This window comes from Scyliorhinus torazame, chromosome 24 (assembly GCF_047496885.1).
Source record: "Scyliorhinus torazame isolate Kashiwa2021f chromosome 24, sScyTor2.1, whole genome shotgun sequence".
Lineage (NCBI taxonomy): Eukaryota > Metazoa > Chordata > Chondrichthyes > Carcharhiniformes > Scyliorhinidae > Scyliorhinus > Scyliorhinus torazame.
The window spans coordinates 43,842,785-43,867,991 of NC_092730.1; the positions used below are offsets into that span (position 1 = coordinate 43,842,785).

Below are 25,207 nucleotides of genomic sequence, written 5' to 3' on the forward strand. Positions count from 1 at the left end.
CAGAACAGACATAACCTCTTTGAATGGTGGAGCAGACACGATGGGCCGAATGGCCTACTTCTGCTCCTCCGTCTTACAGTGTAATGAGATCCTCTGATGGACTTGTTTTCACGGCTGGGCGGCCGGTTCTGGAAAGACAAAATCTGCCAGCAGTGCCCCAGATGAAGCTGGCGTCTGTTTTGGAGCTTCTGAAGCCGCAAGTTTTCATGGTGCCAAACCCCTGCCCAAAGCTGGTGTCGTGATTTAAATCGATTATCAGACAGAGGATTAGGAATACCGGTGTAGAGAATGGTGCAAGAAGATTCAATCCTCAGTGCATTCCAGACCCGAAGCACTCGTTGTGCAAAAGTGCTTCTTTTTCAAACATCACATCTGCTTCCTTTGCAAATCAACGGAAATCTGTGCCCTCTCATTCTTGCTCTTTATACTCGGGGGAACTGTTTCTCTCTGTTTACTCCGCCTAGCCCCCTCATGATTTTGAACATCTCCATCATATCTCCTCTCAGCCTTATCCCCTCCAAGGAGAACGTTCCCAACATCTCCAATCTAGCCTCATAAATGGAACCAATCCTGTAAACCTCTTCTGCACGCTGCCCAATACGTCCACAGCCTTCCAATATCGTGGCTCCCAGCGCTGTGCAAAATATTCCATCTGATGTCTAACTTGCGCCTTGTACAGATTCAGCATAACCTCCTTGCTCTTGTTCTATTTTCCACTCGTAAATAAGCCCAGAATAAGATTTGCTTTATTACCTGCTCTCTCCACCTGTCCACCTTCAATGATCTATTCACATATACACCCAGCTCTGTCTGCTCCTTCATCCCATAAATAGTTGAGGGGCAGCACGGTAACATAGTGGTTAGCACTATGGCTTCACAGCGCCGCGTCTCATGTTCGATACCCGCTTGGGGTTCCCTGTCGGTTTCGGCCGGGTGCTCCGGTTTCCTCCCACGCTCCGAAGATGTGCAGGTTAGGTGGATTGGCCATGCTAAATTGCCCTTAGGTTAGATGGGGTAGCTGGGATGCGGGGATAGGGTGGAGGTGTTGGCTTCATGGGGGTGCTCTTTGAAGAGCCGGTGCAGATTCCATGGTCTGAATGGCCACCTTCTGCACTGTAAATTCTATGATTCTATCCTTCCCTACCAAAATGCATCATCTCACGCGTCTCCAGATTGAAAATCATCTTTTGTCGTTTGAAGTTCTTGACTGTCCACGTCTCGGTTTTCAAAATTTCCAAGTTTGTACCATCCCTAAACTTTGAAACTGTTCCCTGTACACCATGATCTAGCACATTGTTATACATCAGGGAAAGCAAATGTTCCAGTAGGAACCCATGTGGAACACTACAAACCTTCTTCCAGTCCGAAAAGTCTCGATTGACCATTATATTCTGTTTCTGATTATTCAACCACATTTATATCCATATTGCTACTGTCCCTTTTATTCCAGGAGCTACACATTTCGCTAATTCTGTGCAGTTTTGGTTTCCTTATTTAGGGAAAGATGTAAATACGTTGGACACGGTTCAGAGAAGGTTTCCTCGATTGGTGCCAGGAATGAGCCTTTCGTCAGTGGTAGGGAAATTACTGGACAGAATCCTTCGAGACAGAATCTACTCCCATTTGGAAGCAAATGGACGTATTAGTGAGAGGCAGCATGGTTTTGTGTCTCACTAACTTGATAGAGTTTTTCGAAGAGGTCACAAAGATGATTGATGCAGGTAGGGAAGTGGATGTTGTCTATATGGACCTCAGTAAGGCTTTTGACAAGGTCCCTCATGGCAGACTGGTACAAAAGGTGAAGTCACACGGGATCAGGGGTGAGCTGGCAAGATGGGTACAGAACTGGCTAGATCATAGAAGGCAGAGAGTAGCAATGGAAGGGTGCTTGTCTAATTGGAGGGCTGGGACTAGTGTTGTTCCGCAGGGATCAGTGCTGGGACCTTTGCTGTTCGTAGGGTATACAAATGATTTGGAGGAAAATGTAACTGGTCTGATTCGTCCGATTGCAGATGACACAAAAGGTTCGTGGAATTGTGGATAGCGATGAGGTCTGTCAGAGGATACAGCAGGATTTAAACCGTTTGGAGGCTTGGGCGGAGATATGGCAGATGGAGTTTAATCTGTACAAATGTGAGGTAATGCATTTTGGGAGGTCTCATGCAGGTAGGGAATACACAGTGAATGGTTGAACCCTCAAGAGGATTGAAAGTCAGAGAGATCTATGTCTACAGATCCACAGGTCACTGAAAGGGGCAACACAGATGGAGAAGGTAATCAAGACGGCATACGGCATGCTTGCCTTCATTGGCCGGGGCATTGAGGACAAGAATTGGCAAGTCATGTTGCAGCTGTATAGAACCTTAGTTGGGCCACACTTGGAGAATAGTGTTCAACTCTGGTCGCCACACTGCCAGAAGGATGTGGAGGCTTTAGAGAGGGTGCAGAAGAGATTTTACCAGGATGTTACCTGTTATGAAGGGCATTAACTATGAGGAGCGGTTGAATAAACTCGGTTTGTTCTCACTGGAACGACGGACGTTGAGGGGCGACCTGATAGAGGTCTACAAAATTATGAGTGTCATAGACAGAGTGGATAGTCAGAGGCGTTTCCCCAGGGTAGAGGGATCAATTACTAGGGAGCATAGGTTTAAGGTGCGAGGGGCAAGGTTTAGAGGAGATGTACGAGGCAAGTTTTTTTAAAGAGAGGGTAGTGGGTGCCTGGAACTCGCTGCCGGAGAAGGTGTTGGAAGCAGGGACGATAGTGAGATTTGAGGGGCATTTTGACAAATACATGTATAGGATGGGAATCGAGGAATACGGACCCAGGAAGTGTAGAAGATTTTAGTTTAGTGGGGCAGCATGGTCGGCACGGACTTGCAAGGCCGTAGGGCCTGTTCCTGTGCTGTACTTTTCTTTGTTCTTTGTTGGTCTTAGAGCGAGTTTTCTATTGAAGAAAGGTGAGACAGACTGCACTTGTTTCCAGTAGAGATGTGAAGAGTGACAGTTGATCTGATTGGAGGTGAGGGCGAGTCCTATCTCCTGGATCTGCCCTTTTTCAGTGAAGGCTTCCGGTCATGGAAAACGGTCCACATTTTCCATGATCTCGCCATTTTATTCTGTGTGCCATTCTATGTGAGTTTTGACAACATAATTAAGCTCTTGGAATGCACTATCATTCATCATTAAGCGCAACACCTCCATACTCCCATAACGCCTTGATCCACTGCAATTCGCATCCCGCTGCAACCGGTCCACCTCAGACGCCATTTCCGTGGCCCTACACTCATTCCTATAGCATCTCGAAAACAAAGACCCCTAAATCAGACTCCTATTTATTGACTACAGTTCCGCCTTCAACACCATAGTCCCAGCTAAGCTCATATCAAAGCTCCAAAACCTAGGTCTTGATTCCCCACTCTGCAACTGGATCCTCGATTTTCTGATCAACACAACACAATCAGTAAGAATGAACAACAACACCTCCTCCACAATAGTCCTCAACACCGCCGCCCCACAAGGCTGCGTACTTAGCCCCCTACTCTACACCCTGTTCACACACGACTGCGTGGCAATACTTGGTTCCAACTCCATCTACAAGTTTGCTGACGATACGACCATAATGGGCCGGATCTCGAATAACGCCAGAGTCAGAATACAGGCGGGAGACAGGGAACCTAGTGGAGTGGTGTAGCGACAACAATCTCTCCCTCAATGCCAGCAAAACTAAAGAGCTGGTCATTGACTTCAGGAAGCAAAGCACTGTACACACCCCTGTCAGCATCAACGGGGTCGAGGTGGAGATGGTTAGCAGTTTCAGATTCCAAGGGGTGCACATCTCCAAACATCTGTCCTGGTGCAGCCACGTCGACGCTACCACCAAGAAAGCACAACAGCGCCTGTACTTCCTCAGGAATCTAAGGAAATTCGGCATGTCCACATTAAACCTTACCAACTTTTACAGATGCACCATAGAAAGCATGCTATCGGGCTGCATCACAGCCTGGTATGGCAACTGCTTGGCCCAGGACCGCAAGAAACTTCAGAGAGTCGTGAGCACTGCCCAGCCCATCACACGAACCTGCCTCCCATCCATTGACTCCATCTACACAACCCGCTGCCTGGGGAAAACGGGCAGCATAATCAAAGATCCCTCCCACCCAGCTTACTCACTATTGCAACTTCTTCCATCGGGCAGGAGGTACAGAAGTCTGAGAACACGCACGAACAGATTCAAAAACAGCTTCTTCCCCACTGTCACCAGACTCCTAAATGTCCCTCTTATGGACTGATCTCATTAACACTATACCCTGTATGCTTCATCCGATGCCAGTGCTTATGTAGTTACATTATATATGTTGTGTTGCCCTATTATGTATTTTCTTTTCTTCCCTTTTCTTCCCGTGTATTTAATGATATGTTGAGCTGCTCGCTGAAAAATACTTTTCACTGTACCTCGGTACACATAACAATAAACAAATCCAATCCAATCCAATCCAGTCAGTGGCGTTGTGTGGAAAGTAGGATTCAGTCTGTGGAGCTCCGTGTCCCATACTCTATATGTTCAGAGTGACCATTGCACAGTCCTTGTGGAGAGAAGGCCCCATCTTCACATTGAGGATTCACTCCATCGGGTTATTTGACACTACCACCCTACTAAATGCGATCAATTTTGAAATATAATTCATGTATATTTCAGTCTCTGACACTGTATGACAGAGTCAGATTCATTCCACATTTGTAATATTGCGGTAATTCATAGGATTGTTGCATATCTTCTGTAACAATCTGTCTTTGGGATTCAGTTAAATCGCTTTGCGAGAATCTCTGGGACTGTATGAGAGTCTCATTCATTCAGTATCTTTCATTCTCTGAAAATCTGTGTGAAAGTCGAAGTAAATCTGCAATGAGCAATCTCTGATATTGTTATTGAGTGGATAAAATCATTTTGTTGTTTGTCAGTTTCCGTTCAGACGTCTGCATATCAGAATCATTACGCGTGTCCGTTGGGGGAGGGGCATATAGGCATTTGGGTGGTGAATTAATCTTTACCTCTCAGTCTCTGATGTGCACAGTACGAAGTCTGACAACACGAGGTTAAAGTCCAACAGGTGTGTTTCAAACACTAGCTTTCGGAGCACTGCTCCTTCCTCAGGTCCTGTTTTATTCTGTTCGCAGTGGAGGCCAACAAACCAAAAATACTCCAATTTACCGAATGATCCCAGTACGAAAAGCAAGGGACAAAAATTGTTTCTTTTCATATTATTTGAACAACGAAACCAAATTGAACAGGAATAAAGAAGCGCACTGAGCGGATACAATAAGCTTCGGGAGGTAATGAGAAGCTGGTTTGAGTGAGTCCCGATTGTCGGTCGGATCGTGGGTTTAGGGGTATTGATTCCCGCTGACGGAACTTCCATTTGAGATGAAATGCGAGAAGTCCCGCGTTCAAATCCCGGACGAGCCCTGTTTTTTTAATCAGGACGATGGATATGGTGTCATTGACTTCAATCGAGAGCAGGTTTGAGCTCCAGAGAATATATCAGTGCAGAACATGTGAAGAAACGAACACGACATTTAAAGACCATTTCACCATGGTGTAAGACTCTGAATTTATCCTCATATATGAAGTAAAACAAACGAACGCTTGTGCATCCAGGTAGTTGGCTGAATGTAATGGTTGTATGTAACCCCGATAAACCTTTGATTTATTTGCTGAACAAGAATCTTTCAATCTCCGCCTTAAAAATAATCAATGTCCCGCTTCCGCCGCCTTCAGAGGTAGAGTTCCAGAGTCGCACAACTCGCTGAGAGGGAGACATTTCCCCATCTACGTCCGAAAAGGGCGACACCCTTGTTTTTAACTGCCCAGTAGTTCTGCTCTTACCCACAAGCAGAGACATCCTTTCCACGTCCACCTTGTCAAGACCATTCAAAATCTGATGTTCTTCAATCAAACCAACTGTCACTCTTCACCTCTCCTTTCCTCAATAGAAAACCCGCTCATTCCTGGGACCTATCGAGGAAATCTCCAAATTCATTTTCGGCTAGGTTTATCACCAAACCTGCCTCCTGAAGTCGATCGAAGAACTCCATACGATGCTTTAAATGTTCTTTCCATGTCTGGAAGTTGGAAATAAAACAGATTGTCCCACTTTCTCAATGCAATCCCTCAATGGTGGGATAGGATAAGAGTCCATTCTTGTAACTGCATTCACCTTTCTGTAGACCACACACAACCATTGGGTACCGTCTGGTTTAGTTACCATCACTATGGGTGAGCTCCATTGGCTGCAATCCACTTCAATTATGCCATTCTTCAGCATACCCTCAATCTCGCTGTTAAACTGTGCCAATTTTAAAGGATTAAGTCTATATGGGTGTTGTTTGATAGGGACAGCATTTCCCACATCTACATCATGTATAGCCATTTTAGTACTTCCCAATTTATCTCTACAAACTTGCCCATGTGATATCAATAACTCTTTCAGGTCAGTTGGTTTTTCCTCTGGCAGGTAACTTCACAATTCATCCCAATTTTTAAGAACATCCTCATTTTCCAATTTAATTTGAGGTATGTCAAATGCACAGTCATCTGGATTTGGTTCGTCACTTTGAGTTAGAATCATTAAAATCTCCTTTCTCTCTCCTTCCCTTTCAAAGTACCTTTTCAGCATATTCACATGACACACTCGGTGAGTCTTCCTCCTATCTGGTGTTTTTACCACATAATTCACCTCACTTAATTTCCTTTCAATCTGATACGGTCCACAAAACCTAGCTTTTAAAGGCTCCCCTACCACTGGTAACAACACTAAAACTTTATCCCCACTGGCAAAACTACGAACTTTGGTTTCTTGTCTGCTACCCGTTTCATCGCATTTTGTGCAACTTTCAAATGTTGTCTAGCCAATTCACCTGCTCCATTTAATCGTTCCCTAAAATTTTACACGTAATCCAATAGTGTAATTTCCGATTTCTCACCCACCAATTTTTCGTTTTGCAATTTAAGTGGTCCTCTTACCTCATGACCAAAAATTAATTCAAAAGGACTAAATTTGGTAGACTCATTAGGTGCATCCCTAATTGCAAATAATACGAGTGGGATTCAGGCACTAGCTCAGATACACTCAAGGTGGGTTTCTTCATCTCCTCATACGTTGCAGATACCTCCTCCGGAAGTGATGCAAACACTTCACTAACTCTACCTACCAACTTTGTTTGAATCAGTAACACGCACATGTCCTGTGGCCATTTCATTTGTTTAATTACCTTCTCAAATGAAATGAAAAAGGCTTCCACTTCCTTCTCGTCAACCCTTGGCAATGCTTGGACATTTTTAAATAGATTCCCACCAAGCCTTCGACTATGACGCTCTTTCTCACTATCCTCATCGCTATCATCCAACTGTACGTTTCCCTTTACATCTGCCAATTTAATTGATTGTCATGTTTCAAGGCCATTTCCTGAAGTTCAAACTCCCACTCTTTATCTTTTTCCCTGATCTGTACCTCCCTTTCTTTTTCGTTTTGTTCTGCTAGGGCTATTCTTGATGTTCTCCTTTCTTCTCTCTCCTTTTCATTTTCCTCTCTCTTTCTCTTTCGACTCTCTCACTCTCGTATTCATGCCGCTTTAATTCTTTCTCATGTTCCATTTGTTTAATTTGCAACTGAATTTTTGCCATTTGCAATGAGCCAAACTCTATCTCAGGCAACTTTTAATGCTTAATCACCGCCATAATTACCTCATCTTTTCGCATTTTGTCAGGTAATGTTAACTGCAATGTTCTTGCAAAATCTAACAGTCTGCTTTTCGTTTCTGTCCGTAAAGTACTACGTGTGACATTCTCCACCCCCAAAAACTTCTGCGCCTCTGAAAGAGACATTGTTCGCAACACTCTCCCCACTTAAACTAAAATACCACACCGGAAAAGCAACAATCGTTCACTGTGTTTAAGTTCACAAAAGCCAATCGAATAGATAGGCTATTATCGCGGACGGCCCCCCAATTGTTATGGGCGAGGCGTTTTCAGAACCCCAAAATGTATCATGGAGTTCAACCAACCTCTCCCTTTAATGGATTTGTTGCTTTTCCTAGCACACGGCTTGTTCCCTCGGTGTGGGATTACAATTATGGACACGTGGGTTTTTAAACACAAAACACTGTTTTTTCCATGAACTCAACTTAACATCTTAAATAAACATTCGATCTCTTAACACCCCTTACTTCAAGGATAACTCAGAAAATATTGCAACAGTAACTAAATCCTTAAAATGTTCCTTCAAACTTCCAAGCGACTGAACACCTTTGAACAGAATCACATCAGGTTAAAAGCTTTACAATTATGAATTTAAATCACCCAAATGATCCAGAGATGGTATTTTATGTCAGAGATCCAGTACCCGTCAAAGACAGACACTCCCAAGCTCTTTTCAACCTTGCAGCTCTCTGGAAACACACAGACACACACAAGCTTCAATGCAATAACTTCCTGAAGTGATTCCAGGCTGGTTTTAGAATATATTCTATCGACCAAATTACTAATGAATAACGCAGTGAACACTGCTGCGATGGCCGAGTGCTTAAGGCGTTGGACTTGAAATCTTATGGGGTTTCCCCGCGCAGGTTCGAATCCTGCTCACAGCGACTGTGTTTCAAAATGTTTGTTCGACTCCCCGCACAAGGTGCTGAATCGGAATGTTTGTAAATGAACGGTTTGAACCTATATCGAGTTCAGTCAGATATTTAACATTTTTTGGGGGAAACTGAACGAAATATAAAGAAACTCGCACTCAAATCAACAAAGGGGTGTTAAGGGGCAGCACGGGAGCCTTGTGGATTGCTTCACTGCTCCAGGGTCCCAGGTTCGATTCCAGCTTGGGTCACTGTCTGTGCGGAGTCTGCACATCCTCCCCGTGTGTGCGTGGGTTTCCTCCGGGTGCTCCGGGTACCTCCCACAGTCCAAAGATGTGCAGGTTAGGTGGATTGGCCATGATAAATTGCCCTTAGTGTCCAAATTTGCCCTTAGTGTTGGGTGGGGTTACTGGGTTATGGGGATAGGGTGGCGGTGTTGACTTTGGGTAGGGTGCTCGTTCCAAGAGCCGGTGCAGACTCGATGGGCCGAATGGCCTCCTTCTGCACTGTAAATTCTATGATTCTATAATTCTATGAATCAATAAATAATAACGTTTCCTGCAACTTTTGGAAGGAGAAGCAGGAAAGGCAGCGACTGGAAACGTGGTTTAGTTTCATTCAGCTGAATGTATTTCTGGGGAACATGATCGAGGCAGAAATGGAACATATTTGAAAAATATTTTCTTGTTCTCTTTCCTTTGTCTATCTATCTGTTTCTTTTTCTCACCTCACTCTTTGTTTTTGTGCTTCTCCGGGGACTGATTGGATACACAGTGAAACTCAGCCCCATCTCATTCCAACTCTTTTGGACGAATACGTCCTGGTGATGGACGGTCCTGAATCATTGGAAGAATCGACAAACTATTCCATTCTTGTCCTTGTGAGAAGTTCCATTCCTGGTTGTGAGGTGGTTCTGGGATAAAGGGATCGAGAGAGAATGAGGTGACTGCAGTCTGACTCTTACTCTGAAAACCAGTTAGTGCGCCCTTGTACAAAGTGGATGTGTTTGAGAACAGGAGGAAAGCAGATCATGGGCCTGTGATTGATTTTATTGAGCCGGACCTTGAAAAGTGAAGCAAACTTCTAACCAGTCGGTGTCTGTCTGAGAACTGGTAAGGAATTACGGCTGATATTGAAACGGTTCATCTTTAAGGTCACTAAGATGATTGATGCAGGTAGGGCAGTAGATGTTGTCTATATGGACTTCAGTAAGGCCTTTGACAAGGTCCCTCATGGTAGACTAGTACAAAAGGTGAAGTCACACGGGATCAGGGGTGAACTGGCAAGGTGGATACAGAACTGGCTAGGCCATAGAAGGCAGAGGGTAGCAATGGAGGGATGCTTTTCTAATTGGAGGGCTGTGACCAGTGGTGTTCCACAGGGATCAGTGCTGGGACCTTTGCTCTTTGTAGTATATATAAATGATTTGGAGGAAAATGTGACTGGTCTGATTAGTAAGTTTGCAGACGACACAAAGGTTGGTGGAATTGCGGATAGCGATGAGGACTGTCTGAGGATACAGCAGGATTTAGATTGTCTGGAGACTTGGGCGGTGAGATGGCAGATGGAGTTTAATCCGGACAAATGTGAGGTAATGCATTTTGGAAGGTCTAATGCAGGTAGGGAATATACAGTGAATGGTAGAACCCTCAAGAGTATTGAAAGTCAAAGAGATCTAGGAGTACAGGTCCACAGGTCATTGAAAGGGGCAACACAGGTGGAGTAGGTAGTCAAGAAGGCATACGGCATGCTTGCCTTCATTGGCCGGGGCATTGAGTATAAGAATTGGCAAGTCATGTTGCAGCTGTATAGAACCTTAGTTAGGCCACACTTGGAGTATAGTGTTCAATTCTGGTCGCCACACTACCAGAAGGATGTGGAGGCTTTAGAGAGGGTGCAGAAGAGATTTACCAGAATGTTGCCTGGTATGGAGGGCATAAGCTATGAGGAGCGGTTGAATAAACTCGGTTTGTTCTCACTGGAACGAAGGAGGTTGAGGGGCGACCTGATAGAGGTATACAAAATTATGAGGGGCATAGACAGAGTGGATAGTCAGAGGCTTTTCCCCAGGGTAGAGGGGTCAATTACTAGGGGGCATAGGTTTAAGGTGAGAGGGGCAAGGTTTAGAGTAGATGTACGAGGCAAGTTTTTTACGCAGAGGGTAGTGGTTACCTGGAACTCGCTACCGGAGGAGGTAGTGGAAGCAGGGACGATAGGGACATTTAAGGGGCATCTTGACAAATATATGAATAGGATGGGAATAGAAGGATACGGACCCAGGAAGTGTAGAAGATTGTAGTTTAGTCGGGCAGTATGGTCGGCACGGGCTTGGAGGGCCGAAGGGCCTGTTCCTGTGCTGTACATTTCTTTGTTCTTTGTTCTTTTTTGTTAATTAGTTACAGCAAATCGATTCTTTCAGAGGTGTTGGTGTGTTGTTTTCAGAGACACTGTCATAGTTTCTGAAAATATGATTTGTGCTTGTTTTTGTTTTTTCAGTAATTTGGAAATCTATTTGGAGCGGGTGCAGTTGGTCAATATCTGTGCCTCTTGCTTGGCAGCTCCCCGGGAAGCAGCAGCTCCATTCCTATCGAGATCTGTGGACACAAACAGGAGACCCAAACTATTGAGCACTGCTGCCATCTCCTGGCTGAAAGCAAGTTGTGCAACAAGTTAACGATGTATTCGTGACACGTTTCAGTCGGAGCAAAATAACATTAACATGGTTAAATATTATCATTGTAGTAATCACATTTAAATCCCCAGATATCTGATTTCTGACTGAGCGACCCAGCTCATCCCGATCTATCGGAAAATAAAAGATTCCCATTACAGCCATATTGGTTACAAGAATATCCAATCTCTGATTTAATACATTCCCCCGCTTCATTGTTTGTGTATTCGTTCTATAAACACATTGACATTGCCCGGGGACAGGTGGTGGTATAGTGGTGACTGTCCCAGCATTTGACCCAGCTTCAGTTCCTGGCCATCACAGTGGTGAATTATTTAATTAAATATCACAGGTCAGGACAGAAAAGGAGGGGACACGCCTCATATAAAATTCACCAACTGTTCTCATCACCCATGGGTTTCTTATCTAATAACCAGCATCAATTTGTTTTGCGTGTATACATGGTTTAAATAAACAACAATCTTCAACATTAATAACTAAGTTCTCAGTCAGAAACAATAGTAAATAGGTGGGTTAAACGGGCCAGAAATACGAGCCACGCAAAGTTCCGTTTACAGAATGAGCTTAAAACACTCCTAGTGGCTGAATAAATTAATCACTAAGTAAGTTACATAATTAATACCAGTAAAAAGTTATTACTGAAACCGGATGAAAAGGGCAGCATCTGGACACAAGGACAAGGTAAGGTCTCAGATCAGAGTAAGAGTCCTATGAAATGACACACAGAACATCAGAAATAAATTGCTTAAATACATTTATTGTGGACTGGTGCAATCTCCTGGCTGAACGGGAGCCGTGTGACACAGACACTTTCATTCAGGGGCGTTTCAAATTGGAGTGAAATGTACACAAACAACACGAATTTCTTTCTGCTCACTGTGCCCAGTTATAGTGATCTGTCTTAAACAGCAGGAGCGGGACCCGCAGTCTTCACCTTGTTTTAAAAGAATTTAGAGTACCCAATTCATTTTTCCCAATTAAGGGGCAATTTAGCGTGGCCAATCCACCTAGCTTGCACGTATTTGGATTCTGGCGGCGAAACTCACGCAAACACGGGAGAAGGTGCAAACTTCGTGGAATCAATCAGGAGACCCAAACTATTGCGCACTGCTGCCATCTCCTGGCTGAAAGCAAGTTGTGCAACAAGGTAACGAGGTATTCGTGACACGTTTCAATTGGAGCAAAATAACATTAACATGGTTAAATATTATCACTGTAGTAATCACATTTAACTCCCCAGATATCTGATTTCTGACTGAGCGATCTGTTCATCCCGATTTATCGGAAAATGAAGGATTCCAATTACAGCCGTATTGGTTACAAGAATATCCAATCTCTGATTTAATACATTCTCCCGCTTCATTGCATGTGTATTCGTTCTATAAATACAGGCAAAGTTTGAAGAAATCAGTAACAGAGTGACCAATGTTCCCGGAGAGGTGAAACTGCCGCCCCGAACTTCATTTTATGAAGGTGATTCCAGTCACTCCCCACTTTCCCATCAGAACAACGTCCCAGAAGAAATCAAATCACCTTCACAGAACAACCATTCAGCACGAAAGTAAATGATCTGAACTATGCTGACCAGAATCAGTGTGCTCAAACGTGTGTTCTTGTTGAAAGAAAAAATGAGGAAGTGAATAGTGTGGCTACCGCAGGGCAGTAATGTTGTAGCTCCTGGTTTAAGGAGCAGAGTGCCGCAGCGGAAGCGTGTTGGGTCATTAGCCCGAGGTCGAGGAATCGAGGCTATTCTCTGCTATTTACATCCTCCCTGACACGAAAAGTAAAAATAACGCACGTTCCTGTTTGCTTTGCAGCAAATACCTATCAGAAACTTTCTTGCAGTCTCATCCCGACATTAAACCCAGGAATGACGCAGACAGCGTGACACATTACAACATTGTAAAGCTCACACAGAGGGAACCACAGAGAAAATGCTTTAAAGTCTCAGCAGGTCTGACCAGATCTGTAGGGAGAGAAAAGAGTTAACGTTTCGAGTCCAGATGACACTTTGTCAAAGCTGGACCGGATACGATATCCAGTAGTACACCACAAAGGGGCAATATAGGTATATAACGATATCCAGTAATAACTCACAGGGGGCATATAAGGAAATAAAGCTTTATCGAGCAACAAATCACAATAGAAACCAAGTTCCCATCTTCCCCTCTCGGGCGGATGTGAACAATCGAACCTGCGAGACTATTTACAAGAGAAGACGAATTTTAGCAGGAGTCCAGGGATCAATATTAATTCCTCAACCAAAGTCACTGAAGCAGATTATCGAGGCATTAACTGCGCTTTTGCCTGTGTGGTCTTGCTGTGCGTATTTAAGCAGGAATCTCATGTCCTGAGACCAACGCTTTTCCATTGAAAGGAAGGTATTGGATATTCGTGAGGTTGAAAATCTCGCTGGAGAAATTTAACCTCGTGGGGGAAAGGTCAATGTCAGGAGTGGGATTCGCACCCACGCTTCCAAAAGAGACTGCGACCTGAACCTTTGACCGCTCGGTCACCCTGATGCGTTGTCGCCGAAACTAAGATCCGTGAACAAATCGACTCAAATTCTATCTTCATCATCATTCCATTTCAAACAAGATATGCTTATCCTACTTTTGAACACCAGCCAGAGTCCTGTATCTGAGTGTCATCCTTGTCCAGGCCGCTGAGGGTTAAGGAGCTCCTCATTGCTGCATTGATCAGTTTGCTCCAATCAACCAGGGACGAATTCCCGCTCTACCTGTTCCTCACTCGAAGATTTTGAGAGCCTAAGATCTGAGCGACGTGAAGTATCCAATTGGAGAGTTGCATCCTGGCGACGGCAATCTCTCTCCACAGCTGCTCCCGGTGCTGCTTTCACAGAGAAGTAGCCGAAGAATCCCTCCTGTGTCCAAACAGGAGAACGTTCATCCAGGAGAGGCGCCAGAAGAGTGTTCTGGGAGAAGTCAACTTAGTCACCTCGACTATACTGTGGGTAGCTGAAGAACAGGTGTCAAAGAGCGGATCAGACTGTAAGTAAAACGTTGATACTAATAAAGAAAAAGGTAGATGTGCTGCTGACAAATAGCGACTTGTTTCCGTTTGGTGTGATTGAGAATATGAATAGCAGAAGATGGTTTGGATCCATCAACCTCTGGGTTATGGGCCGCTGCTCCACGCTGCTCGTGCTTGACCCTGTCCGGGGTCGGACTTGAGGCAAAGTTTGAAGAAATCTCTAACAGCGTGATCAATGTTCCCAGAGAGGTGAAACTGCCGCCCCGAACTTCATTCTATGAAGATGATTCCAGTCACTCCCCACTTTATCATCAGAACAACGTCACAGAATAAATCACATCACCTTCACAGAACAACATTCAGAACGCAAGTAAATTATCTGAAATTTGCTGACCAGAATCAATGTGCTCAAACGTGTGTTCTAGTTGAAAGAAAAAATGAGGAAGTGAATAGCTGTGTGGCTACCGCAGGGCAGTAAAATCGTAGCTCCTGGTTTAAGGAGCAGAGTGCCTCAGCGGAAGCGTGTTGGGGCATTAGCCCGACGTCAGCGAATCGTGGCTATTCTCTGCTATTTACATTCTCCCTGACACAAAAAGAAAACATAACGCACGTTCCTGTTTGCTTTGCAGCAAATACCTATCAGAAACATTCTTGCAGTCTCATCCCGACATTTGTCCCAAGAATGAAGGAGATAGCATGACACATTACAACATTGTAAAGCTCACACATAGGGAACCACAGAGAAAATGCTTTAAAGTCCAGGTAACTATTTGTCAAAGCTGGACTGGAAACGTTATCCAATAGTACCCAATAGAGGGGCAATATAGAGAAATAACGTTATCCAGTAATACCTCACAGGGGGCCAATAAGGAAATAAAGTTTTATCCAGCAGTAAATCACCATAGAAACCGAGTTTCCAACTTCCCCTCTCGGACGGATGTGAACACTCTAACCAGCCAGACTATTTACAAGAAGATAAGACGAATTCTACCCGGAGTCCTGTGCTCAATATTAATTCCTCAACCAGAGTCACTGAAGCAGATTATCGAGGCATTAACTGCGCTTTTGCCTGTGTGGTCTTGCTGTGCGTATTTAAACAGGAATCTCATGTCCTGAGACCAACGCTTTTCCACTCAAAGGGAGGTATTGGATCTTCCTGATGTTGAAAACCTTGCTGGAGAAATTTAACCTCATGGAGAAAAAGTCAATATTAGGAATGGGAGTCGAACCCACGCCTCTAGTGGAGACTTCAATTTAAACGCAGCAGCTTAGACCACTCGGCTGTCGCCCAAACTGAAATCAATGCAAAAATCGACATAAATTCTATCTTCATCGTCATTTAATTTCAAACAATAGATGCTTTCCCTACTTTTGATCCCTAGCCAGAGTCCTGCATCTGAGTGCCATCCTTATCCAACCCGCTGGGGGTTTAGGAGCTTCTCATTGCTACATTGATCAGTTTGCTCCAATCAACAAGAACCGAATTCCCGCTCTACCTGTTCCCCACACGAAGATATTGAGAGTCTAAGATCTGAGCGACGTAAAGTATACAATTGGAGAGTTGCATTCTGGCGACTGCAATCTCTCCCCACACGTCCGGCACACGTCCGCTGCGCCACTTTGCTCGTAGTTGATCTTCTCTGGGGTCGGGCTTGAAGCAAAGCTTGAAGGATGAGCGGCGACTTGATAGAGGTTTATAAGATGATCAGGGGAATAGATCGAGTAGACAGTCAGAGACTTTTTCCCCGGGTGGAACACACCATTACAAGGGGACATAAATTTAAGGTGAAAGGTGGAAGATATAGGAGGGATATCAGAGGTAGGTTCTTTACCCAGAGAGTAGTGGGGGCATGGAATGCACTGCCTGTGGAAGTAGCTGAGTTGGAAACATTAGGGACCTTCAAGCAGCTATTGGATAGGTACATGGATTACGGTAAAATGATATAGTGTAGATTTATTTGTTCTCAAGGGCAGCACAGTAGCATTGTGGATAGTGCAATTGCTTCACAGCTCCATGGTCCCAGGTTCGATTTCGGCTTGGGTCATTGTCTGTGCGGAGTCTGCACGTCCTCCCCGTGTCTGCGTGGGTTCCTCCGGGTGCTCCGGTTTCCTCCCACAGTCCAAAGATGTGCGGGTTAGGTGAATTGGCCAATGATAAATTGCCCTTAATGTCCAAATTGCCCTTGGTGTTGGGTGAAGGGTTTTGGGTTTGGGTTTGGTTTTGGGTTTGGTTTTGGGTTTGGGTTTGGGTTTGGGTATGGTGCTCTTTCCAAGAGCCGGTGCAGACTCAAAGGGCCGAATGGCCTCCTTCTGCACTGTAAATTCAATTATAATCTATGATTAATCTAGGACAAAGGTTCGGCACAACATCGTGGGCCGAAGGGCCTGTTCTGTGCTGTATGTTCTATGTTCTAAATCAGTAAGAGCGTGATCAATGTTCCCAGCGAGGTGAAACTGCCGTCCTGAACTTCTTTCTATGAAGGTGATTCCAGTCATTCCCCACTTTCTCATCAGAACAACGTCACAGAATAAATCACAACCGTTCAGCACGAAAGTAAATTAACTGAACTATGCTGACCAGAATCAGTGTGCTCAAACGTGTGTTCGTGTTGAAAGAACAAATGCGGAAGTGAATAGTTGTGTGGCTACAGCCAGGCAGTACTGTTGTAGCTCCTGGTTTAAGGAGCAGCGTGCCGCAGCGGAAGCGTGCTGGGCCATTAGCCCGAGGTCGAGGAATCGAGGCTATTCTCTGCTATTTACATTCTACCTCACAGCAAAAGTAAACATAACGCACGTTCCTGTTTGCTTTGCAGCAAATACCTTTCAGAATCCTTCTTGCAGTCTCGCCCCAGGAATGAAGGAGACAGCATGACACAGTACAACATTGCATAGCTCACACAGAGGGAACCACAGATAAAATGCTTTAAAGTCTCTGCTCAATTGATCCTCAAGATAAACACTTCCAAATTCCACCAATTCCATTGGGAAATGCATGAATATAGATTGTTTAAATTTTACATACTTCTAACACCTCTCCGTCCACCCGATCACATTCTATCACCGACAGTTCATGTGAATCTCCCGCGCTCTGTTGCGGTTCTGTGTCGTGGCCAGTAGATGTCAACACACTGTGGTAGAGAGAAGTTCACAGATTAGAGTGAGACACAACTGATAAAAATTGTTTTTATTATATTAAAGTTGGGACGGCGGGATTTCGAGAAGATAATATGTGGTGATGATCTTTTCTTATGTTTTGGTTGTGTTGAAGCCGTCAACATGTTGTATGTGGGAGTGAGGTGCATTCTCTCTGCCCTTCTCTGGTCCCGTTTGTAAATGGGGGGTTCCTGTCACTCTCGGGTAATGTGTGAGAGTGTAAGAGACATTCTGAACCTGTCAGTCTTCGTCACTATATGTGCCGGTGGATACGTTGTCAGTGGAACCGCACCGTGACACAAGTTCTTCGGCTACCCACAGTACAGTTGAGGTTACCGGGATGACGTCTCCCATAATTCTCTTCAGCCACCTCTCCAGGATGAACCTCCTCCTCTTTGTAGACTGGAGGGGTTCTTTGGCTACTTGCCTGGAATAAGATCATATATAAAAATTCCATTGAAGTAAATGAGTTGTATCATGTGGTTAAGGAGACGCACAACAATCCATTGTACTCTGCACACGTTGATTCAAATCCCATCCTCGTCTGTCATGTGTCTGTTGTGTCTCTGTTTGGTCCACTTCATGAGCATGAAGTACAAATGCTGTGATTTTTTGCTTTGGTTCACGGGCTTGGCGGGTGGTGAATTCGGCGAACACTGTCCATGTTGAAACCACGTTATAAAAAGGTGAGAAAGTTACTTATTTCACTCCCTGCCCTAATTGCGCATACATTCTGAGTTGGAAACTGTTTCTTCCTCTGATTTTGAAACTCACAAAGTCGCGCAAAAGATAAGTTCATAAAATAAAGAAACATAATTCAGCCATTAAACCCATCGAGTCTGCCCGCCATTCTATCATGGCTGATATCTTCCCCATCTGCGAACTACAATGTTACAGACAAAGAGGTCGATTGCGTTATCAGCGGGAAACCCTTTTCCCTAGAACGCATGACCTCGAAGCGGGAGTACGCAATTTAGCCTCCTGAGCCTAACACCTTCCATGTGATGTTGGCTGATTCCATCCTGGCGTCAACTCCACCGTCTTCCCGTTCTCCGTATCCCTTCAACTCCTTACCAATAAGAATCTCTCTACCCCCTCCTTAAACTTACTCACTCTCCCTGCATCCAACGCAATCTGGGGTACCGAATTCCACGGAATCATAAACCCTTTGGGATAAGTAGTTTTTCCTCAATTTAAAAAAATTTTACAGTGCAGAAGGAGCCAATTCGGCCCATCGAGTCTGCACCGGCTCTTGGAAAGAGCACCCTACCCAAGGTCCACACTTCCACCCTATCCCCATAACCGAGTACCCCACCCAACACTAAGGGCAATTTTGGACACTAAGGGCAATTTTATCATAGCCAATCCACCTAACCTGCACATCTTTGGACTGTGGGAGGAAACCGGAGCACCCGGAGGAAATCCACGCACACACGGGGAGGATGTGCAAAACTCTGCACTGACAGTGACCCAAACCGGAATCGAACCTGGGACTCTGGAGCTGCGAAGTAATTGCGCTACCCACAATGCTACTGTGCTGCCCCAAAAAGGCAGATGTGCTGCTAACAAATAGCAACTTGTTCCCGTTTGGTGTGAATGAGAATATGAACAGCCGAAGATGGTTGCGATCCATCGACCTTTGGGTTACGGGCCCAGCACGATTCCCTTGCGCCAGTGGCCAAATCTATTATTCTAAGAGCATGCCCTCTCCTTTTAGAATGCCCCACAAGAGGCAGCAACAGCTCCACGTCAACTTTTTCCATACCTTTTGGCACCTGATACAACTCAATTAGATAATTGCGCATAGATTCTGAGTGAGAAACTGTGGACCAGTCTTCCTCAGTTTGAAACTCACGATGTCGCACAATAACATCCGATTCAACTATTAGATCGATGACCGGGAATCTAACTGGGACAACAGCTTGGAAGAAAACTTTGCTCACCACTCTCCCATCATCGCTGCATTTCCAATTTTGGACACTAGGTGGAATAGAAGGAGGCAGATACATTCCATCAGTTCATGGATGCAAAACGAATTAAGACATGTTGACAGGGGCAGTTGTGGGGCGAGGTGGCCGAGTGGTTAAGGCGATGGGCTGGTAATCCTTTGTGTTCTGCATACGTGTGTTCGAATTCCGTCCTCGTTGATTTTAAATCCACTTTTCTCGGATGTGGGCCTCATTTTTCCTAGATGGATCTGCAATCACTGATGCGACAATCTATTCCAAGTTGTCAGGCCAGATTGCATCGAGTTGGGTTAGAGGACGGAGTAACGAAGGCAGACGGGTTTGCGGCATAACCGCTCTTTGACACCAGTTCATCTTCGGCTACCCACAGTATAGTCGAGGATACCGGGTTGACTTCTCACATAATTACCTTCTGCCACCTCTCCTGGATGATCTTCCTCTTGTTTGTACACTGGGGGGTTGCTTCGGGCACATGTCTGTGAGAAGATCGGACATTAAAGTTCCATGAAGTAAAGGAGTTGTACCACGTGGTTAATGGGATGCACAAGAAACCTTTGTGCTCTGCGCACGTGGGTTCCAATCCCATCCTCGTCTGTAATGTGTCTGTTGTGTCTCTGGTCTACTTCATGAGCATGAAGTACAAATGCTGTCATTTTTAGCTTTGATTCACGGGCTTGGCGGGTGGTGAATTCGGCGAACACTCTCCATGTTGAAACCACATTATAAAAAGGTGAGAAAGTTACTTATTTCAGTCCCTGCCCTAATTGCGCATACATTCTGAGTTGGAAACTGTTTCTTCCTCTCAGTTTGAAACTCACAAAGTCGCGCAAAAGATAAGTTCAGAAAATAAATAAACATAATTCAGCCATTAGACGCATCGAGTCTGCCCCCCCCCCCCCCCCCCCATTCTATCATGGCTGATATCTTCTCCATCTGTGACCTACAATGTTCCTGATGAAGAGGTCGATTGCGATATCAGCAGGAACACCTTCTCCCTAGAACGCATGACCGCGGAGCGGGAGTAGGCAATTTAGCCTCCTGAGCCTAACACCTTCCATGTGATCTTGGCTGATCCCATCCTGGCTTCAACTCCACCGTCTTCCCGTTCTCCGTAACGCTTCAACTCCTTCCCAATAAAACTCTCTCTACCACCTCCTTAAATTTACTCACTCTCCCTGCATCCAACGCAAACTGGGGTACCGAATTCCACAGAATCATAAACCCTTTGGGATAAGTAGTTTTTCCTCAAATCTTTTTTCACATTGCTATCTCTTATTCTAAGATCATGACCTCGCCTTTTAGAATGCCCCACAAGAGGAAGCAACAGCTCCACGTCAACTTTTTCCATACCTTTTGGCATCTGATACACCTCAATTAGATAATTGCGCATAGATTCTGAGTGTGAAACTGTTGGCCAGTCTTCCTCAGTTTGAAACTCACGATGTTGCACGATAACATCCGATTCAACGGCCGGGAATCGAACCGGGACAACTGCTTGGAAGAAAACTTTGCTCACCACTCTCCCACCATCGCTGCATTTCCAATTTTGAACACCAGGTGGAAAAGAAGGAGGCTGATACATTCAACCAGTTCATGGATGCAAAACGAATTAAGACATATTGACACGTGCACTTGTGAGACGAAGTGGCCGAGTGGTTATGGCGCTGTGCTGCTAATCCATTGTGCTCTACACATGTGTGTTCGAATTCCATGCTCGTTGATTTTAAATCCACTTTTCTCGGAAGTAGGTCTCCTTTTTCCAAGATGGATATGCAATCACTGATGTGACAATCTATTCCAAGTTGTCAGGCCAGATTGCATCGAGTTGGGTTAGAGGACGGTGGAACGGAGACAGACGTGTTTGGGGCTTAACCGCTCTTTGACACCAGTTCTTCTTCGGCTACCCACAGTACAGTCGAGGATACCGGGTTGACTTCTCCCATAATTACCTCCTGCCACCTCTCCTGGATGAACATCCTCCTGTTTGTGCACTGGAGGGTTGCTTCGGTCACTTGTCTGTGAGAAGGTCAGATATTAAAGTTCCATGAAGTAAAGGAGTTGTACCACGTGGTTAAGGGGCTGCACAAGAAACATTTGTGCTCTGCGCACTTGAGTTCGAATCCAATCCTCGTCTGTAACGTATCTGTTGTGTCTCTGTTTGATCCACTTCATGAGGGTGACGGAAAAATGCTGTGATTTTTAGTGTTTGGGGCTTGGGGTTGTGAATAATCGAACACTTTCCATATTGAAACCACTTTAGAAAATGACGAGAAAGTTACTTAATTCACTCCCCCCCATAATTGCGCACACATTCTGAGTTGGAAACTATTTCTTTCCCTCAGTTTGAAAGTCATGAAGCGGCGCAAACGATAGATTCATCAGATAGATGAGCAGTATTACGCCATTCGACCCATCGAGTCTGCCCGCCATTCGATCATGACTGAAATGTTCATCATCTGCTACCTGAAATGTTACGGAACAAGAGATCGATTGAGATATCAGCCAGAACACCTCCTCCCGAGAACACATAACATTGGAGCTGGGATATGGAATTTAGCCTCTTGGGCGTAAAACCTTCCATGTGATCTTGCCTGATCAAACATAATGGCCTCAACACCACCGTCCTGCCCGTTCTCCAGAACCTTTCAACTCATTACCAATAAAAGTCTCTCTAAGTCCTCCTTAACTTTCTCACTGTCCCTGCATCCACCACACTCTGAGGAAGTGAATTCCACAGAATTACAACCCTTTGGGAGAAGTAGTTTTTCTTTTTTTAATTTGCCGCCTCATATTCTAAGATGATGACCTCTCGTTTTAGACTGCCCCACAACAGGTACCATCAACTCCACGTCTACAATATCTACACCTTTTCGCATCTTAAACACCTCACTTAGATAATCCGCATAAATTCTGAATGAGAAACAGTTGACCAGTCTTCCTCAGTTTGAAACTCAGGATGTCGCGCAAAAACATCCGATTCAACTATTACTGCGGTGGACGGGAATCGAACCGGAGTCAACGGTTTCAAAAGCAGCGATGCTCGCCACTATACCACCATCGCTGCATTTCTCCCGGCGAATGCCTGGTTGAATATAAAGAGGCAAATAATTGCCATCAGTTCATGGATGCAAAACGAATTAAGACGTATTGAGGCAAAAAGTTGTGCGACGAGGTGGCCGAGTGGTTAAGGCGATGGACTGCTAATCCATTGTGCTCTGCACACGTGGGTTCGAATCCCATCCTCGTCGATTTTTCGTCCATTGTTTCTCGGAAGTGGGATTCATTTTTACACGATGGATCTGCAATCACTGATGTGACAAACTATTCCAAGTTGTCAGGCCACTTGCATCGAGTTGGGTTAGAGGAGGGACGAACGGAGGCACGAACGGAGGCAGGCGTGTTTGGGGCTTAACCCCACATTGCCACCAATTCTTCTTCGGCTACCCACTGTGCCATCGAGGTTACCGGGTTCACTTCTCCCATTATTAACTTCTGCCACCTCTCGTGGATGAACGTCCTCCTGATTGTACATTGGTGGGGTGCTTCGGCTACTTGTCTGTGACAAGACCAGATATTAAAGTTCCATGAACTAAAGGGGTTGTACCACGTGGTTAAGGTGAGGCACAATAATCCATTGTACTCTGCACACGTGGAATCAAATCCCATTCTTGTCTGTAACGTGTCTGTTGTATCTCTGTTTCGTCCACTTCATGAGGATATAGAAAAAAGGCTGTGAGTTTTAGCTTTTGTTTAAGGGCTTGGCGGGCGGTGAACAGTCGAACACTGTCCATGGTGAAACCAAATAATAAAAAGCTGAGAAAGTTACTTTTCACTCCCTGCCCTAATTGCGCATAAATTCTGAGTTGGAAAATGTTCCTTCCCCTCAATTTGAAACTCACGAAGTCGCACAAAAGATAAGTTCATAAAATACAGGAGCAGAATTTAGCCATTAGACCCATCGAGTCTGCCCCGCCATTCTATCACGGATGATGTGTTCCTCATCTGTTACCTACAATGTTACAGATGAAGAGGGCGATTGATCTCAGCTAGAATACGTCCTCACTATAACACATGACCGAGGAGCGGGAGAAGGCAATTTAGCCTTCTGAGCCTAACACATTCCATGAGATCTTGGCTGATCCCATACTGGCCTCAACTCCAGACGTTCTCTATAATCCTTCCACTCATTACCAACAACAATCTCTCTAACTCCTCCTTAAATCTATTCAGTGTCCCTGCATCCATCGCAATCTGGGGTAGTGAATTCCACAGAATCACAAGTCTTTAGAGGCTAGATTCACAGTATAAAAGTGATCCCCTACAGTGCAGACTGTGTTTGCACTGTGTGCTGAATTTGGTGCATTTGAGTGCTATAGTGAGAGTTTGGTGACTGAGGGAGTGCTGAATTTGGTGCATTTGAGTGCTCTAGTGAGAGTTTGGTGACTGACGGAGTAAAGTGAGGAGGGAGTAAAGTGCTGCTTGCATTTTGTTTCCTCCATTTCCACAAAGAGTGAGAAGAGAGCCAGGAGTTTACAGAGAGTGCAGCTGACTGGGAACAGTGTCGGAGGGCGGAGATCCAGTTGGTCCACAGGGCAGCTATATTCTGTAAGGTAAGAGGGGATGGAGGCTAGGCCAGTTGCATGCTCCTCCTGTAGGATGTGGGTGGTGAGGGATACCACCGATGTCCGCGCTGACTATACCAGCGGGATGTGCACCCAACTCCAGCTCCTCAAAGACCGTGTTAGGGAACTGGAGCTGAAGCTGGATGAACTTCGGATCATCCGGGAGGCAGAGGGGGCGATAGAGAAGAGTTACAGGGAGGTAACCACACCCAAGGTGCAAGACAAGACTAGCTGGATTAGAGTCAGGGGCGGGGGGGGGGGGGGGGGGGAGGGGGACGCAGACATTCCAGGGATCCCTCGTGGCCGTTCCCCTTCAAAATAATTATACCGTTTTTGACGCTGTTGGGGGGGTGACCTACCGGGGGAAGGCCCTAGCGGCCAGGTCTCTGGCACTGAGTCTGGCTCTGGGGCTCAAAAGGGAAGGGGGGAGAATAGAAAAGCAATAGTTGTAGGAGATTCAATGGTTAGGGGAATAGATAGAAGATTCTGAGGTCGTGAGCGAGACTCCCGGAAGGTATGTTGCCTCCCGGGTGCCAGGGCCAAGGATGTCTCGGATCGTGTCCTCAGGATCCTTAAGGGGGAGGGGGAGCAGCCAGAAGTCATGGTGCACATTGGTACCAACGACGTAGGTAGGAAAAGGGGTGTGGAGGTAATAAATGAGTTTAGGGAGATAGGCTGGAAGTTAAAAGCCAGGACAGACAGGGTTGTCATCTCTGGTTTGTTGCCGGTGCCACGTGATAGCGAGGCTAGGAATGGGGAGAGAGTGCAGCTGAACACGAGGCTGCAGGAATGCTGTAGGAGGGAGGGCTTCAGGTATTTGGATAATTGGAGTGCATTCTGGGGAAGTTGGGACCTGTACAAGCAGGACGGGTTACATCTGAACAAGAGGGGCACCAATATCCTGGGAGGGAGGTTTTCCAGTATCCTTCGGGAGGGTTTAAACTAATTTGGCAGGGGAATGGGAACTGGATTTGTAGTCCAGCAACTAAGGTAGCCGATATTCAGGACGGCAAAGCGTGTAATGAGGCAGTGGGGAAGGGAACACTGACAAAGGAGAATACTTGCAGGCACGGAGATGGCTTGAAGTGTGTATACTTCAACTCAAGAAGCATCAGGAATAAGGTGGGTGAACATATGGCATGGAT

The 25,207-nt window shown here is 45.4% G+C and overlaps 2 non-coding genes across 2 annotated transcripts; both read left to right on the plus strand.

Annotated features, from left to right (window-relative positions):
• Positions 1-8,564: 8,564 nt before the first annotated feature.
• trnas-uga (transfer RNA serine (anticodon UGA)) lies at positions 8,565-8,646 on the plus strand. The gene has a single exon. It is a non-coding gene; the product is annotated as a tRNA-Ser (tRNA).
• Positions 8,647-22,606: 13,960 nt separating this feature from the next.
• On the plus strand, positions 22,607-22,688 carry trnas-gcu (transfer RNA serine (anticodon GCU)). Its single transcript has one exon. It is a non-coding gene; the product is annotated as a tRNA-Ser (tRNA).
• Positions 22,689-25,207: the final 2,519 nt, after the last annotated feature.